This window comes from Caretta caretta, chromosome 1 (genome assembly GCF_965140235.1).
Source record: "Caretta caretta isolate rCarCar2 chromosome 1, rCarCar1.hap1, whole genome shotgun sequence".
NCBI classification, from domain to species: domain Eukaryota; kingdom Metazoa; phylum Chordata; order Testudines; family Cheloniidae; genus Caretta; species Caretta caretta.
Window position 1 is genome coordinate 114,679,530 of NC_134206.1, and position 17,758 is coordinate 114,697,287.

Genomic DNA, 17,758 nt, shown 5'->3' on the forward strand with positions numbered 1-17,758 from the left:
TATTTACTCTCTGTAGGTCTGTGATGGGGTGTTCACTCTACACCTCACCTGAAAGGGTTAATCTGCATCTGCCCCTGGTTGCTGCAGAGAGGGTCCCTGTGCTGGAACCCAGAGTAGTGGGGGAGAGGATGCTGGGTTTCCCTACCCACCATTGAAGGAAGTGGCATCAACTTGAATTAGAGGACAGCCTGGAAAGGCAACTGGACAGTTGATCATTCTAGAGAGCTGTCATAAATATAAAGGGAAGGGTAAACCCCTTTGAAATCCCTCCTGGCCAGGGGAAAGCTCCTCTCACCTGTAAAGGGTTAAGAAGCTAAAGGTAACCTCGCTGGCACCTGACCAAAATGACCAATGAGGAGACAAGATACTTTCAAAAGCTGGGAGGAGGGAGAGAAACAAAGGGTCTGTGTCTGTCTGTAGTCGTCTTGGCCGGGGATAGACCAGGAATGGAGTCTTAGAACTTTTAGTAAGTAATCTAGCTAGGTATGTGTTAGATTATGATTTCTTTAAATGGCTGAGAAAAGAATTGTGCTGAATAGAATAACTATTTCTGTCTGTGTATCTTTTTTGTAACTTAAGGTTTTGCCTAGAGGGGTTCTCTATGTTTTTGAATCTAATTACCCTGTAAGATATCTACCATCCTGATTTTACAGGGGGGATTTCTTTATTTCTATTTACTTCTATTTTTTATTAAGTCTTCTTGTAAAAAACTGAATGCTTTTTCATTGTTCTCAGATCCAAGGGTTTGGGTCTGTGGTCACCTATGCAAATTGGTAAGGCTTTTTATCCAACATTTCCCAGGAAAGGGGGGGGGGGGTGTAAGTGTTGGGAGGATTGTTCATTGTTCTTAAGATCCAAGGGTCTGGGTCTGTAGTCACCTAGGCAAATTGGTGAGGCTTTTTACCAAACCTTGTCCAGGAAGTGGGGTGCAGGGTTTTGGGAAGTATTTTGGGGGGAAAGACGCGTCCAAACAGCTCTTCCCCAGTAACCAGTATTAGTTTGGTGGTGGTAGCGGCCAGTCCAAGGACAACGGGGGGAATATTTTGTACCTTGGGGAAGTTTTGACCTAAGCTGGTAAAGATAAGCTTAGGAGGATTTTTCATGCAGGTCCCCACATCTGTACCCTAGAGTTTAGAGTGGGGGAGGAACCTTGACAAGAGCCTTTGATACCCTCAGAAGGGGAAACACATATAGTGTCCTGGCTAGGGCATCAAACTACACAGAAGAAACATCAAGCCCTGCAGAGTGGGCGTTCTGAGTCCCAGAGAGCGAGAGAGGCCATAGTAACAACAAATGATGGAAGTGGGGGGTCAGACCTGGACAGAGCTAATCTTCCGAGCCAGGGCTGGCCTTAGACTAAATGGCGCCCCAGGCGAGGAGCATCTTCAGCAACCCCCACCCTCCGTTTGTTAAACTTTCAAATACCTTATTTTTTATTGCATTTGTAGCCCCTTTCATAACTTTGATGCATGATTTGCATGCATGATTTATCCCTGTCAGATAAGACAGTAAATTTGCACGCTAGGATCAGTACACTGTATTTATTCATGCCATATTTAAGCAAATAAAAACAATTTGTTTCCTTGACGCATATAGAAACTTTTGAATTTTCAGAATAACTGAAAACATTAAGAAATTGAACTGTGCACCAACATTGGATGGACCAGTATTAAATCCTGTTACAGTAGGTGACAGCCTTAGAATGTTACATTTTACTTCAAAGAGTCTATTTTCCTTTTTGTCGCTAACAACAAAAACAGCAACCCAGGCAGTCGCCTGAGTCACCTACCCCTAAAGCTGGCCCTGCATTCTGAGCAGCTAGGGGGAGGTGCCCGAGTGGTAAGTGAACCATATGAGAAGGTGTTTGAAATGTTACTCAATAATAAATCAAATATTACATTTCCTAAGATGTCCTAGGAGTTAGGAGAAGCTCGAGATTTTACAGTTTTATGATGGCTTCAGAACTTCAGTGAAAATGTTTTACATGTTAAGTAAAGTATCTTCAGAGCTTTATTTAATCAGAAAACAATTTTAAAACCTTTAAATAAATGGTTTACATTTGGTAGCATTAAAATAATTACAGGGCAGGATTTTCAAAACTTTGAAAATTAGTGGGATTTGTGTGTGACAGACTGTTCCCCTTGCACATTATTGTAATAATCTTTGTCCAGTGTATGCCTTGTGAGGTACCATTTGAAAACTCATAATTAGCTGGTCAATATTGTCCAGATACAATTTATGTGGCAACATTGTATGTAAAGTTATAAGATTCCACTGTGTGGTGTTATTAATACATGTTCCAAACCACCGCCCTGCCCAAACAGAAGCTGGCAAACAGGTTTGTTTCAAATGAAAGAATGTGTGCTCTGCTTAATTTGCATTTAAGCAGTAAACAAAATCATCAAGCAGGAAGGGTAGACAAAGAAACCACAAACAGGTGAGGAAAAACAGCAGGCATCATCTTCTCCTGTGGACTCTCTGTCTCTTGAATCTCAGCTAAAAATGTTTTCCAAGGGAGAGACTTACACTATAAAAATGAAAAGGAGGACTTGTGGCATCTTAGAGACTAACAAATTTATTTGAGCATAAACTTTCGTGAGCTACAGCTCCCTTCATCGGATGCATTCAGTGGAAAATACAGTGGGGAGATTTATATACATAGAGAACAGTTACCATACACACTGTAACCAGATTGATGGCTTAAGATGAGCTAATACCAGCAGGAGAGTGTGGCGGGGGTGGGGGAGGACTTTTTTTAGTGATAATCAAGGTGGGCCATTTCCAGCAGTTGACAAGAACGTCTGAGGAACAGTGGGGGGTGGGGAATAAACAGGGGGAAATAGTTTTACTTTGTGTAATGACCCATCCACTCCCAGTCTTTATTCAAGTCTAAATTAATTGTATCCAGTTTGCAAATTAATTCCAATTCAGCAGTCCCTCGTTAGAATATGTTTTTGAAGTTTTTTTGTTGAAGAATTGCAACTTTTAGGTCTGTAATCGAGTGACCAGAGAGATTGAAGTGTTCTCCGACTGGTTTTTGAATGTTATAATTCTTGACGTCTGATTTGTGTCCATTTATTCTTTTATGTAGAGACTGTCCAGTTTGACCAATGTACATGGCAGAGGGGCATTGCTGGCACATGATGGCATATATCACACTGGTAGATGTGCAGGTCAATGAGCCGCTGATAATGTGGCTGATGTGATTAGGCCCTATGATGGTGTCCCCTGAATAGATATGTGGACACAGTTGGCAACGGGCTTTGTTGCAAGGATAGGTTCCTGGGTTAATGGTTCTGTTGTGTGGTGTGTGGTTGCTAGTGAGTATTTGCTTCAGGTTGGGGGGCTGTCTGTAAGCAAGGACTGGCCTGTCTCCCAAGATCTGTGAGAGTGATGGGTCGTCCTTCAGGATAGGTTGTAGATCCTTGATGATGCATTGGAGAGGTTTTAGTTGGGGGCTGAAAGTGATGGCTAGTGGCATTCTGTTATTTTCTTTGTTGGGCCTGTCCTGTAGTAGGGGACTTCTGGATACTCTTCTGGCTCTGTCAATCTGTTTCTTCACTTCAGCAGGTGGGTATTGTAGTTGTAAGAATGCTTGATAGAGATCTCGTAGGTGTTTGTCTCTGTCTGAGGGTTGGAGCAAATGTGGTTGTATTGCAGAGCTTGCCTGTAGACAATGGATTGTGTGGTGTGTCCTGGATGAAAGCTGGAGGCATGTAGGTAGGAACAGCGGTCAGTAGGTTTCTGGTATAGGGTGGTGTTTGGGTGACCATCGCTTATTAGCATCGTCGTGTCCAAGAAGTGGATCTCTTGTGTGGACTGGTCCAGGCTGAGGTTGATGGTGGGATGGAAATTGTTGAAATCATGGTGGAATTCCTCAAGGGCTTCTTTTCCACGGGTCCAGATGATGAAGATGTCATCAATGTAGCGCAAGTAGAGTAGGGGCATTAGGGAACGAGAGCTGAGGAAGCTTTGTTCTAAGTCAGCCATAAAAATGTTGGCATACTGTGGGACCATGCGGGTCACCATAGCAGTGCCACTGATTTGAAGGTATACATTGTCCCCAAATGTGAAATTGTGACTTTGTCCTTACCCATAACTAAGTTCAGCCACCAGGCTTGCTGCGACATTATCGGGGATACTGTTCCTGACGGCTTGTATTCCATCTTTGTGTGGAATGTTGGTGGAGAGGGCTTCTACATCCATAGTAGCCAGGATGGTGTTTTCAGGAAGATCACCGATGGACTGTAGTTTCCTCAGGAAGTCAGTGGTGTCTCAAAGATAGCTGGGAGTGCTGGTAGAGTAGGGCCTGAGGAGGGAGTCTACATAGCCAGACAATCCTGCTGTCAGGGTGCCAATGCCTGAGATGATGGGGCGTCCAGGATTTCCAGGTTTATGGATCTTGGGTAGCAGATAGAATGCCCCAGGTCGGGGTTCCAGGGGTGTGTCTGTGCGGATTTGTTCTTGAGCTTTTTTAGGGAGTTTCTTGAGCAAATGCTGTAGTTTCTTTTGGTAACCCTCAGTGGGATTAGAGGGTAATGGCTTGTAGAAAGTGGTGTTGGAGAGTTGCCGAGCAGCCTCTTGTTCATATTCCGACCTATTCATGATGACAACAGCACCTCCTTTGTCAGTGTCAAGGTTCCTCCCCCACTCTGAACTCTAGGGTACAGATGTGGGGACCTGCATGAAAAACCTCCTAAGCTTATCTTTACCAGCTTAGGTCAAAACTTCCCCAAGGTACAAAATATTCCACCCGTTGTCCTTGGATTGGCTGCTACCACCACCAAACTAATACTGGTTACTGGGGAAGAGCTGTTTGGACGCGTCTTTCCCCCCAAAATACTTCCCAAAACCTTGCACCCCACTTCCTGGACAAGGTTTGGTAAAAAGCCTCACCAATTTGCCTAGGTGACTACAGACCCAGACCCTTGGATCTTAAGAACAATGAACAAGCATTCAGTTTTCTTACAAGAAGACTTTTAATAAAAATAGAAGTAAATAGAAATAAAGAAATTCCCCCTGTAAAATCAGGATGGTAGATATCTTACAGGGTAATTAGATTCAAAAACATAGAGAACCCCTCTAGGCAAAACCTTAAGTTACAAAAAAGATACACAGACAGAAATAGTTATTCTATTCAGCACAATTCTTTTCTCAGCCATTTAAAGAAATCTTAATCTAACACATACCTAGCTAGATTACTTACTAAAAGTTCTAAGACTCCATTCCTGGTCTATCCCTGGCAGAAACCAGCATATAGACAGACACACAGACCCTTTGTTTCTCTCCCTCCTCCCAGCTTTTGAAAGTATCTTGTCTCCTCATTGGTCATTTTGATCAGGTGCCAGCGAGGTTACCTTTAGCTTCTTAACCCTTTACAGGTGAGAGGAGCTTTCCCCTGGCCAGGAGGGATTTCAAAGGGGTTTACCCTTCCTTTTATATTTATGACAGTCAGCCTTTTTGATTATGATGTCAGAGTTGTTTCTGAGGCCGTGGATGGCATCGTGTTCTGCACGGCTGAGGTTATGGGGCAAGTGATGCTGCTTTTCCACCATTTCAGTCCGTGCACGTTGGTGGAAGCACTCTATGTAGAAGTCCAGTCTGCTGTTTCGACCTTCAGGAGGAGTCCACCTAGAATCCTTCTTTTTGTAGTGTTGGTAGGAAAGTCTCTGTGGGTTAGTATGTTGTTCAGAGGTGTGTTGGAAATATTCCTTGAGTCGGAGACATCGAAAATAGGATTCTAGGTCACCACTTTTAGAACTGTATCATGTTCATGGGGGTGGAGGGGCAGAAGGAGAGGCCCCAAGATAGGACAGATTCTTCTGCTGGGCTAAGAGTATAGTTGGATAGATTAAGAATATTGCTGGGTGGGTTAATGGAACCACTGTTGTGGCCCTTTGTGGCATGTAGTAGTTTAGATAGTTTAGTGTCCTTTTTCTTTTGTAGATATAAAAATGAGAGACAAACACCCCATAGGACCCCTCCTCCTCCTCTCTCACACTCTGTCGATCGATTGACGGCACCAGAAGGAACAAAGAAGGAGCCGTTACACGGAAGAAGGGGTCCTGGCCTAGAAGTTTGGCTAGTAAGACTATTGCGAGCATGTGGTGAGAGAAAATTTGCTTTGAATTTAACAGAGTTTGTTAAGTTAGACAGATGCATTTTATCTTTATTTCTCTTGCAATCATTTCTGATTTTTATGCCTCATTACTTGTATTCACTTAACACCTCTTTGTAGTTAATAAACTTGTTTTATTGAAAGCAATGCGTTTGGAGTGAAGTGTTTGGGATAAAAGAATTTGTGCATATCACTTTCTATTAATAAAATGATGGAGTTTATAGGAGAGGGCTGGGCAGTACAAGATGTACATTTCTGGGGGGAAATCTGGGACTGGGAGTATGCTGGGATCACCTTGCAGTATAGTTCAGACTGATAAAAGCCAAGTGCACACGTATATAGCTGGGAGTGACTTCCATGCCAGAGGCTGACTGTGAGCAGTCCAGGAGTGGAGGCAACAACAGCAAAGGAGTGTAAAGGGTCCTCTGGGCTAGAGGAGAAGGGTGACACAGCTAGTCACCAGTCACTCACTAGTCTAAACTAGATTGGGTATGTCAATTGTGCTATGAAGTTATGTTCATGCTCTGGAAAATACCATCCAATATAAATATACTTTTTGTTTAGAGTTCCTGAATTAATACATTCATTATGATAAATAATTTGCAAGTATGGAAATAGGCAGAGGCCGCGGTATTTTGTTTTTGGAAAGAAACAGGAAGGTCTATAGGAAAATGTAGCAAGAGGCAGATGTTTAGGTAAAAACATGCAAAAATTACAAATCCGCAGACATTAAAATCAAGTTGTGCACTAGGTAGTCTATGCGACTGCCTCATTTTATCACTTTACCTTAATCTTTCCACTCCGTCTCCCCCCACCTGATTTTTTGCTGCACCCAAATGTTGCATCTTGTCTTAAATTAGCTCCTGATCCTACAGTTGGCTCCATGCACGTGAACCCTTGTGTCCTGGAAGAATCAGTTGCTGTTTTGAGGCTGTTTTGAGGCCCCGATCCTGCAAACATTTACATATCTGCTAAACTTTAAGAACGAGTTGGAGCCATGAACTGTAAGCTCTTCACGCAAAGATCATATCTTACTGTGCATTTGCACACTTCCTAGCACAATGGGACGTCAGTCCCGATTGGGGCCTTTGGATGCTATTTAATAAATAATAAATAATAATAATAATAAATGGATTTCTGAGAGTTGGTCCCTTAGCTCTATTTCTTATCCTTAGCTTGTTTCTTCAAGGCTCCATCTGCTTTCTACATGGTACTCTTTTTCTGCCCACCAGGACTTCCTCTCTTTCTTTTTCCAAGGAATTGTCTCTTCTCTTTTTCTGCACACTCCTGCCCTCCACAGCTGGAAAGGTCCAGGAGGTGGTGCTGACTGCTGAGGTAGATGTTTGTAAGACAGATGTCTATGAAGGCCAGACCTTTTGTGTAGCATGCTTCCTGTGGCCCCGATTCTAGCTATATTGAATTGCTGTGTGTCACACTCACCCCAACCCCATATATATAGGCACAACTCTGCCGTGGTGACAGCCCGCAGAAGGGAGTTACTGCTACTTGTGAGAGCAGTAACTTAGGCTGCTTTATTTTCAGAAAAGTGGCTGTATACAACTAGGATTTTCTTACTGAAGAGATGGTCTCCCTGTGTCTATTTGGGGGTCACATCTGGTGATTTTAGCAAATAATGTAAGATTTCTAATATTTCTACTCAAGATAGCACTGCTGAGCCCGCACAGCTAAAGGAGAAGGAATGGGGTGCTATGTCTAACTGTGTGTGACGTTGCATTCTATATGATTTTATAAAAATATGCTAATGACTGTGTATGTAATGACTCTCTTGTAACTGGAATATGCTTCATGCAAAAGGTCTCTTGTAAGGTATCATTACAAAGCTTATAATCTACTGAGTGTGGTCATCCTATTTGTATAAATGTATCACTCTTGTATCTGAAAGTGTGGGCCATTAACGGTGGTTTGGAATCTTAATGGCTCCCATTAACCAGGACAATTACCTATAGGTGGCTCTGTTTTACTTGTAAGTTATCCTGTATACCTGTGGGCTGGCAAGTGGGTAATGAAGTCTTACAGTGACATGTGATCATGTCTCCTGAACTTGAATCCATCTTTAACCTGGTGCTTTTCCATTGAGAAGGAGGGGTGGAAACCCAGAGGGACAAACGATTCCCGCCTTATGCAAAAGATATATAAGTGGGTGGAACAGAACAAAGGGGGATGGCCATCATGAGAAATCCCCTAGCTACCATCTGAGCTGGAACAAGGGCTGTACCAGGGGAAAGGATTGTGCCCAGACTAGGAAGGCATCCAGTCTGTGAAAGAAACTTATTGAAACATCTCTGAGGGTGAGATTTTATCAACAAAGAAATATAGGGACATAGAACTGGATGGGCCTTCCTGAGACACTGGATCTAATCCCCTGCTCCCACAGGCAACCCTAACATATAATCCCATAAATTTGTCAAGCTACATCTTAAAACTAATTAGGTGTTTGCCCCCCCCCCCTCCTCCTAATGGGAGGCTGTTCCAACAACCTTCTTCTAATCTCCAGAATAAGTTTACTCATGGCCAGTTTATATCCACTTGTTCTTGAACAAACATTGTCCTTTAGCTTAAATAGTGCTTCTCCCTTCCTGGTGTATTTGTAGACAGCAATCATATCCCCTCTGCATCTTTGTCTTGTCCTGTCTTTATCCATCTAACAACAAGAGGGATTACAAGGAAACAATGAGAAAATGTTGCTCAGCTTAATAGGCAGTGGTCTCAGCACACGAGCCGCCTAGCCTAACCGTTGTCAAGATGTTTTGTAACTTTCCTGGCAGAGGAGAGCTTTAAGGAGGGATTTGAAGGAGGCTAATGAGGTAGCTTTGCATATATTTACTGGGTGCTCCTGGGGGGAAAGCATGAAGGTGCTTGTTTGAATTTTTAACAAGTGGGCGATGAAAGATGACATCATGGGCCAATAGGAGGGAGGAACTGACATCTTGAGAGTGAGTGAGAGATAATAGGTGGGCTGAGGATAGACATTGAAGGGCCTTAGTGAAGCTAAGTGGCTTATGTTTGGTGTGATAGAGATGAGGAGCAAGTGAAGGCATACAAAGAGAGGGATAAGGTCAAAACAATGGGCTAAGAAAATGATCTTTGCAACAGCATTCTGAATGGATACAGCTAAGGATGAGATTGCATTTGTCAAGGCCAGAAGGGAAGGATGTGCAGTAATTGAGATGAGAGCATGGACAAAAGTTTTAGCTGTGTGGATGGATAAAAAAAGTTGTATTTTAGAGATTATGCAGAAAGAATCTGCAAGATCTAGACAGAGACTGTATGTGAGGATGCTCGGGTTATGGTTCTGAGTGGCAGGCAAGATTGTGATGGCTTTCATAGTGACCAAGAAAGGAAGCAATGGTGGTGGGTAGACAGGTGGGTGGAAGATCAGAGCTCTGGTTTAGCTATACTGAGTTTCAGCTGACAGCTAGACATCCATGAGATGTCAGAGAGACAGGCTGAGATTTTAGTTTGGACAGAAGGAGACAGGTCTGTCATAGAGAGATAGATCTGTGAGTCATCAGCATAGGGAGGGTAGCTGAATTTTTGTTTATGAATGAGGTTACCCAGAAACAAGGTGTAGAGTGAATAGAGAAGGGTGTCAAAGATAAAGCCCTGTGGAACCATCACAGAGTGATGAAGAGGATCCTCTGAAGGATACTTTGAGTGGGCAATTAGAGAGGTAGGAGGAGAACCAAGAGAGGACAAAATCATGGAAGCCAATGGAGAAAAGGAGCTTGACTTACTGTGTCAAAGATGTCTGCCTGGTCAAGGAGGATGAGGATGGAGTACTGGTTTTGAGGTTTAGCTAGGAAAGACTTGGTGAGAATGGTTTCAGTTGAGTGCCATGGGTGGAAGCTGGATTTGAGAGGGTGTTGAATGGAATTAGAGGACAGGAACTCCAGACAGTGATTCTTAAAAGCATGTTCAGTGAGTTTAGAGATAAAAGGGAATCTGAAGTGGCTGTTGGAGAAGCAAGTGGGATTAAGGGTGGTGTTTTTTTAAGATGGGAGAGACTAAAGCATGCTTGTATTGTGAGGGGAAAGAGCCAAAGAAAAGTGAGAGGTTAGGCACAGGAGAGTTCAGGAGACGGAATGGGGTCACTGGGGCAAGTGGTGGGATCAGAAGAGGAGAGCAGACAAGACACATGTCCATCTGTGGCATGGGAGAAGGAGAAGACTGTTGTGGTAGGGGAAGGGAAGCTGAGCTGAAGGGAGGGGGAAAGTCACGTCATTTTATCATTTTTTTTTCTTGGAAGAAATTGGCAAGATCCTGTTCAGAGAGAGAAGTGGAAGCAGGAGAATGGAAGGGTTTGAAGAGTGAGACAAAGGTGGGGAAAGGCAGCTAGGATAAAGGACATGGGACTCCATTAAATTTGAGAAGTAGAGCTGCTTAGCTAGGAAGATGGCAGAACTGAAAGGGGAGAGAACAAATTTGTAGTGAAGGAAGTTGGCCTGTTCATGGGACTTTTACCCAAGACAGTCCACAGCACAAGAGCAGGAATGGAGGAAGCAGGTGTTGGAGATGAACCATGGCTGGGGGCTAGCAGGAGAGAGAGGGAAAAGAGTCACAGGTGAAAGAGTAAGGAATAGAAAGAATAAACAACTATATGATGGAAGAAAGGTGAGAAGTCAAGGAGGAGAGAGCTGAGAGCAGATAAGAAGTCATCATTGTGCAATGGTCAATGTCAAAAGAGACCAGGTGATGGTTAGAGGGGGAACTCAGTGAGAGAGTGCAGTGCTTGGTGAAGACCAAGTCAAGTAAATGGCCCTTTTCTTGAATGGAAGAGTTGTACCCAACATGCCTGTAGGTCAATTGAAGAGAAAGGAAGGCAAGGAAATGTGTAGCTAAGAGGTTGGATAAGCCTTCGAAGTTGAAGTCACTGAAGATATATGTGGGAGACTGCAAGGAAAGGGGGAGAGAGAGAGAGACTGTGCGCCAGGGTCAAAACTCAGAGGAAGGCTGTTGGGGAAGGATTAGGTGGATGGTAGAAGACAGCACCACGGAGAGGGAAAAGAGAGACGAGTCAGATGCTGTGCTGTTCAATAGAAGATAGAGTGGGATGGGGAAGAGTTGGAAGTGTCAGTAACAGGAAAAAGCAACAGGAGATAAACATGGAATCTCATGAAACTGCTTTTACAGAGTGTCATGACACTTTAGTATAGTTTCTGATGGACAGGAAGAGGAACATGCATCATACAGCCTCTAACTTCTTCCCCTTTTCTTTGACCTCATCTCTCACTTATAGATTCACCATAGATGCTGAAGAGGGAAGAAAGGCAGTTATTAAGGTTATGAAGGAGGGAGAATATGCAACATAGCTGCTTTGCCCCTCCCTCTTCTGCAAGTTATGAACTTTTCAGCTCTACTCCATACTGCACGTGTGGAAGGAAGAATATTGTAGTGGACTTTGAAAGGAGCACAACTGTCCTCTCCATCAGTGGGCAGAGCTGCTACAGCTTTGGGACTTGTCAGAGACTGATGTTTTGATGCACAGATGAGCCCCTTCCCCATAGCCAATCAGATCATGATGGAGGTGGAACTAGAAATGGGAGACAGCTTGGAAAATGTTGAGGCAGCATCTGTGACACTGAGGAGAGCAGGGGAAGCTCCACGGTGTGGAATGAGAAAGAAACTCTCGAGTTTCTTTCTCAAATGAGAGAGAGCCAGCTTCTGGCTTAAAGACAGAGGAGGAGGCTCCAGCGATCCAGTCTGGAGAAAAGGAGGCCTGAGCCAGGATGGTGTAAGGACCCAGAAAGGGAGGAGCCAGGAAAAGCAATTTGAAAAGGGAATATTGCGAGAAAGTCTCTGGGAACTCAGTTAATGGCCCTAAGGTAGCCAGGTGGCTAAGCTAGGGCTCAGCAAGACACAGTGGGACTCAGGAGGGACCACTCAGACACAGGCCTGTAGTAAGTGTTAGGAGTATTAGTGATCATAATGTAGTATTCAGGCCTATATATTTCCCCAAGATAGAATTTTGGGTCTTGTTTGCCCATTTGACTTTTGATATTTTTATATTTTTACTACTATGTGTGAACAAAGACACTGCGTGTTACATCTGCCCACAGGCAGATGGGTGGAGAAGAGATAAGAGATAGAGTGGGAGTGTAATATACGAGTGCACATTGAAGGACAGTCCTGCCTGAACTCCTCTCCGAATATTAGGTCTAGCAACCAGTCAGGATGGGCAAGGGGGATGGCGGGGGGTGGGGGGGAGGTATAAGAAACACTAAAAGCCAAAGAAATGCCTGTCCCTGACCGAAACACAACCTCACTCCTTGCCCCTCCCATGGGATACAAAAGATCCCGAAACCCCCAGACCCAAGACCTTCCAAAACAGAACATGACCATAAATTGTAAAGGGTGGGACCAAGTGTGTGCATTACACATATAATTATGCCTGCTAAGGAAGGGAAGGGGGACTCTGGGAAAAAAGTTCTACCAGCATGCAGAGCTATGGATAAGCTTGCTTGATTAACCCCAATAAGCATTGCATTGCCTGCACTTCGGACTTCTGGTCTTTTGCTTTCTGTCTGCATGACAAGAACCAGGGGAGGGTGAAGGGAAAGCCCTTAACAGTAGTCACCAACTCAGAATTCCAGCCTGCACGGGGAGAGTGTTTGGGATTCTAATTCATGTTGTACCCTCACAGTGTTATCTATTGTTCAGCGTAATCCCTTTAACTGAACTACCCTGTATTCCCTTTGACCCAGGTCTTAAATTCTCACTGAGTATTTCCCAGAGCTTGGATCTCTGGGCTTCAGCCCAGTGGGGTGCACCAGGGCTCCCATGGGTTTGAAAAAAATTACTGGAGCTCTGCTCCATATGGCTCCGGCTGAATTTAAGCCCTGCTCTAACTCATGTCTGACTTCATCTCTTCCAGGCTGGGAGTAAAGATGTGGATAACATGTGATATCTTGTGTGTTATCTTGTGTTATCTTGTGTGATATCTTGTGATAATATCTTGACTTTAGCAAAGCTTTTGATATGGTATCCCACAGTATTCTTGCCAGCAAGTTAAAAAAGTATGGATTGGATGAATGGACTATAAGGTGGATAGAAAACTGGCTAGATCATTGGTTTCAACAGGTAGTGATCAACGGCTCGATGTCTAGTTGGTAGCCGGCATCAAGTGGAGTGCCCCAGGGGTCTGTCCTAGTCTTCTTCAACATCTTCTTTAATGATCTTTGATGGGATGGATTGCACCCTCAGCAAGTTCACAGGTGACACTAAACTGTGGGGAGAGGTAGACATGTTGGAGGGTAGGGATAGAGTCCAGAGTGACCTAGACAAATTGGAGGATTGGGCCAAAAGAAATCTGATGAGGTTCAACAAGGACAAGTGCAGAGTCTTGCACTTAGAATGGAAGAATCCCATGCACCGCTACAGGCTGGGGACCAACTGGCTAAGCAGCAGTTCTGCAGAAAAGGATCTGGGGATTACAGTGGACGAGAAGCTGGATATGAGTCAAGAGTCCCCTTGTTGTCCAGAAGGCTAACGGCATATTGGGCTGCATTAGTAGAATTGCCAGCAGATCGAGGGAAGTGATTATTCCCTCTATTCGGCATTGGTGAGGCCACATCCGGAGTATTGAATCCAGCTTTAGGCCTCCCACTGTAGAAAGGATGTGGACAAATTGGAGAAATTCCAGCGGAGGGCAATGAAAATTATTATGGGGCTGGGGCACATGACTTACGAGGAGAGGCTGAGGGAAGTGGGCTTGTTTCTTCTGCAGAAGAGAAGAGTGAGGAGGGATTTGACAGCAGCCTTCAACTACCTGAAGTGGGGTTCCAAAGAGGATGGAGCTTGGCTGTTCTCAGTGGTGGCAGATGACAGAACAAGGAGCAATGGTCTCAAGTTGCAGTGGGGGAGGTCTAGGTTGAATATTACTATTCCACTAGGAGTGTGGTGAAACACTGGAATGGGTTACCTAGGGAGGTGGTGGTATCTCCATCCTTAGAGGTTTTTAAGGCCCAGCTTGACAAAGCCCTGGCTGGGATGATTTAGTTGGGGATTGGTCCTGCTTTGAGCAGGGGGTTGGACTAGATGACATCCTGAGGTCCCTTCCAACCCTGATATTCTATGATTCTAAGACAGTCAATTGGAATACTGCCTGGGACAGTTGGTACAGAGACTTTGGTATGCAAATCACCCCAGAAGGAGGAAACTACAGTGACCTGGTTGGAGGGCCAAGCCATGAAGAGAGAGCAGTTGAGTCCCGAGAGAGAGATGGAATGAGCACCTGCAGGGCGGGGTGTGAGACTGACAGAGCTAATCCTCAGATGCAGCCACAAGGAAGTGCTCCAGTGGTGAGTTCAGTACCCCATGACAACCCTCCTCCTCCTCCTTTACCTGCCAGTTGACTTTGACAGTCATGCATGTTCTTTTCTTTAAGTCTTCCCTTGGCTCCGTTCTCTTCCGGTTCACTTCCGGCCTCTCTAATTGTTCCTTCGGTGCACCCTTTGGAGGATCCTCCCCATCCCTTCCCCCATCTTTCTGTGGAAGCTCTACGGGCTCTGTCCTTGCTCTGTATGTTACACCTAGTCTCCAAAGGGTTAACTAGAACTGGCCCTAGGAAAGGGAAAACCCACAAGGTCGGATAGTCTTCAAATGCATTCTTACCATCTCCACGTTGTTGCTAGAAGGGTCCTTCACTCTGTGGAGAAATAGTCTTAGTAGACATTTGAAAAGAAAAACACTCACTTTATTTAGCCTAATAACCTTTGCTGGGAATGCGGTTTTGCCATTAGTAGTGCATTAGTGCTAACTTATGAGTCAAAAACTGACGTTTACCAGAGGCTCCCCTTGTGCTTTGGAAAAAAGACCTGTTTGGGCACCAATTGCAAAATACCAATGCACCAAAATATGATTCTGAAAACCTTGAGTTCATCATGATGGGATACTCTGTCTTGAAGTTACAAAAGCCACAAGTCCATATTTATAGATAGATCTCTGACACACAGAGCCCTCTATCTTTTAATACACTACTCTGCATTTGACAGCACTAGCTGTATTAGTTTTGCACTGTGAGCCAGATTCTGTTCCTATTTGCATAGGGGTAAAACTGGAGTAACTCCACTGTCAGGTTTATGTATGTGTAAATAAGAACACAATCCGCCCATGGTCTTTTTAAATGTAGTACAAAGAAAAGCACCCTGCCATAAATCAGTTATATAAATTCATCTGTGTTGTACATTGAAAGCCACATGCTTTTTTTAAATATACAGTTGGACGTGTGCGGCAATGAAAAATTATTAAAGACCAGACTTTGTTCGGTCTCCTGCATAGCTGTGCAAGACTGGAGAGTCTTGTGATGAGGGGGGGAAATGTGTCAGGATCACAACAAGGGCAGTTGGGACCAGGGGTCAAAGCTGGAGCAAACCTGAGACTGACAGTAGTGGAGGAGTTTAGGCCTGAGTCGATGCCAAAGGTTGAGTCCCAGTCAGGTTTCAGGGTCTGGGTCAGGAGGCAAAGTCCAAGTCAAGGTCAAAGACAGGAGTTTCTGAGCAGAAATGATCATGGCAGCTACAGAAGATCCACACTGTTGCTTGGATGCTTCCTGAAATGCCTCTTGGGTTTATATAGGGTGGGGAGCAAATCAGGAACCATGAAGCTGCTGCCTGTCAGACTCCTTGAGGGGGGACTTCCCATGGTGTGTCTCCACAGCAGGCTGTGGGGCCATGGACCACAAGCTGGTTACAGCTGCTGCTTGGTGGCAGTAGGGAGATGATGGCAGCTCTACAGGCCTGGGTTCTAGGGCTGTAGGGGTCTAACATTGTTTTTAAAAATCAACTTAGTCTAATTTGGGACCACATGCTGTAATTTTATGGCTATTACATAGTATCACTATAGGGCAGAATTAAAGTTGTTTGGGTACCTTAGTTGTGCCTTTCCATATTTTAACGCATTTTGATATTTTTAATTGTAACCTCATCTTTGAATTTTTGGTGGTGAGATAATTTCAACATCCCTCTAAGGTGTTACATTCTCAAAATGTACTCTCAACATTAACTCCATGTCAACAGAGTGGTTTTTGTTTGTTTTTGTCCAGGAGTAATATCAGGAGTAACAAATAATCTGCTTCTCAGGATAATCTCCCCTGCTAATGAATCACCTGCACAGTGGTTCGGTTTGAGGGGAAATGGTATAAATGGACAGGTAATGAGAACTAGTGAGTGATAGTACTGATCAGTATACAAGTTCCAGTTGGGCTGATCGCCAGTTATCTGCTCTCTTCACAGGTCACCAGGTGCTTTCTTGTTTGGAGGTACCACAATACTGTAGAGATCTCCACATGCCCTTCATACCAATTCTAGAAGCTTTAAGATTTGCTACATTTTTTGCATTTTCAGGTAGTGAGATTTCATTTTGGCAACATCATATGATATGAAATTCACAGTTCATAATTGTGAAGCATTTTTATTTACTTACCTTCTCAAGGTAACTGAATAATGTACTACATGTAACCTCTCTGCATCTTCACTCGGAACACAAAAAGGATGATATACCAGTGACCTCCTCTAACATATTAATTATGATTTTCATTTTAGAGGTTTTTGTAAACACTTTTTTTTGCACATCCCCGACAAAGTGGGAATCATTCTTCAAGAGCCTGCATATACAGGAGATCAATAGCTTTAATAATATATATTGAATTTTTAAATTTAGGTATTAACAGGTGAGCCAAAGAAATTTGTTTATATCAATGAAGTATGACCAACTGAATACACATCAGTAAAATGGCCCTACGGGCAGAGATTTTTGCATAGTAAAATTAGATTCACAGGTAACTTGTTAGTTCTTTCAAAGTTGTGCAATAATTTATGGGAGATCTCTCCGCAGCCCCTTCACTTATACCTCACACAGCCATTTTAGAGTAAGCTGCATTTTTTCACATGCTATACCACTGAAGAGATTGAGTTCATATATTCCCAAAAGAGCTAAGCCCCTGTGCTCTTTCTAAAGACAATGAAAGTTTCTTCTTCCTGTTTGTTTTCTGTTCCTTCCATGAGGCACTACATGAATACCTCAGGATGGAGAAGTAGCTGGAGGGATAGAAAGTTCATTTTCAAACAGGAAAAGATGTCAAGTATCAGCCATTCAAGCCGGTCAGATTTAATTTTATAAACAAGTGATATGAGAGTGTCTGGCATTGGCCTTTTTTTCCCCCTCATGATATTGCTTGACAAGTTCCATGAGGGGTGGATCTTACTGAGACAGCCATTCATTGCTCTTCACCTACCTGTGGCCCACCAGGTCCCTCCAGTGTGGTAATGTGTTCAGAGTCCAGCCATGCTGTGTTAGCATTGTGAGGGGCATCTGGAGAAGCCTATGAGGAGCTGGGAACTTTCCCTGAGGGTCTTTGACATGGTGTGGTGTGGCAGAACTACTCCCTTCTGATTTTAGCGGCAGTCCTGCTGACCCTTCAAGCCATCAGCCTTTGGTTGGCCTATGAGACTGAGCACTGAGCCTGAAGAAATGCAGCATATGATTCACAAGGGCAGGTTTCCATGCAGCAAATAGTGTATAGAGAATTCCATCAGATGTAACTATTCTAGGTATTATCTCCATTCTGTAGTTGGGAGGAAAACTCAGGCATAGAAGTTAAGGCCTACATTTTCAACACTGTCA

General features: G+C 43.9%; 1 long non-coding RNA gene across 1 annotated transcript in view; it reads left to right on the forward strand.

The window, feature by feature from the left end:
- LOC142069946 (uncharacterized) overlaps window positions 1–6,153 on the forward strand; it is an 89,078-nt gene extending 82,925 nt beyond the window's left edge. Inside the window, exon 4 of the long non-coding RNA XR_012665914.1 lies at window positions 5,947–6,153. This is a non-coding gene — a long non-coding RNA (uncharacterized LOC142069946). The remainder of the gene's footprint in view (window positions 1–5,946) is intronic.
- The last annotated feature ends 11,605 nt before the right edge of the window (window positions 6,154–17,758 follow it).